Source organism: Sinocyclocheilus rhinocerous, unplaced genomic scaffold (genome assembly GCF_001515625.1).
Source record: "Sinocyclocheilus rhinocerous isolate Xijiao unplaced genomic scaffold, SAMN03320098_v1.1 scaffold2046, whole genome shotgun sequence".
Taxonomy (NCBI): Eukaryota; Metazoa; Chordata; class Actinopteri; order Cypriniformes; family Cyprinidae; genus Sinocyclocheilus; species Sinocyclocheilus rhinocerous.
This window is the reverse complement of record NW_015639535.1, coordinates 168,643-169,964: the sequence shown is the minus strand read 5'-3', so window position 1 is coordinate 169,964 and position 1,322 is coordinate 168,643. Positions and strand designations below refer to the sequence as shown.

Sequence of the window (1,322 nt, the reverse complement as noted above, 5' to 3'; positions counted from 1 at the left end):
ATTGTGATTTATTGCAAATTAAGCAGCGTCTGCTGCTGCCTTACCTTTGAGAGACAACTGATGCGTGATCACTGAAGTAGCTCCAGTTAGCAAGCGCTTTCGGAGTGAGTAAATTCCGCATTGATTGGTCAAACTCCTGACTCCCAACAAATCAGATGGGCGGTGGGTGGAGATTGCTTTAGGCCACAGAGTGGTGATTTCTGACAGCCTGCATTAGAGCCAAATAGCGCGTTTCAAAATTAAGTTATTTTATCGGCGAATCTGTTTTAAAAATGACCGATACTGATAATCATAAAAATGCTTAATATCGGCACCGATAATCGGTCGACCCCTAGTTCCATTAAATTTTAATAATCAAAAGCATCTCCAATTAATTGATTTTATTAAAAAAAAAATTTTTTTAATTCTTTCAGAAATACTGCACATTTACATTTTTCTCCTAAATTCTGGTAAATAACATTTCTGGTAAATACTCCTTGAAAAAGTGTTTTGATTATAATTTTATTATTAGTAGACTAGAACACCTGGATATGTTGTCATTCTTACACTATAATACTGAACTTTGATTTCAGTGATTTGAACTATGAGATGGACACTTGCTGCTTGCACTTTGTTGCACTTTACTTTGCTTTAAACAGGATTTCATAGGAATTTGGATTTAATTTGGTTTAATAAAATATTCTTAAGTAAAATATTTTTTTTGTGGGAAATTAATAGTTTAGATTAATCGAGTAATCAATAAATTAGTCGATAGATTAATCGAAATAAAAGTAGTCATTAGTGGCAGCCCTAATTAGTTTTACTAAATGTTTTATTTTGCTTATGCTTAAGTATTTCTAAAATTATATATTTTTGCTAATTAATATATAAAATGTATATCTACAGTTTTTTTTTTTTTACTATACATTTTCAATAATTTATGCATCTTATAGATGCATGCTATAACTTATTTTTTTACTAGATATGTTATTTATATAAGAGTAAAATGTATCTACAATTTATATTTACTTTAACAAAGTCTTTTACTAATATATTTAAGTAGTTTATTCTTATTACATCTACGTTTATTTTTTACTTAATATTTTCTACTAATATATTATGTAAAAATATATTTGTAATTTAGATATTTTCAATGTGCTTTTTTTTGTACTTTTTCCTAACATTTATGTATAGTGTACATCTAATTATAATTTAATAATGCAAAATTTGTACTTATACAATTTTTATATATTTACATACAAAATCTACAATTTATAGATTCATTTACTTTTGCTAAATATTTTTGCTAGTATATTTGAGTACATGTTTTTTATATATATATA

At 26.5% G+C, this 1,322-nt stretch overlaps 1 protein-coding gene across 1 annotated transcript in view; it reads left to right on the top strand.

The window, feature by feature from the left end:
* The window catches only part of LOC107751467 (basic leucine zipper and W2 domain-containing protein 1-A-like), a 14,703-nt gene that overhangs the window by 6,210 nt on the left and 7,171 nt on the right, over window positions 1-1,322 (top strand). The window lies entirely within an intron of this gene.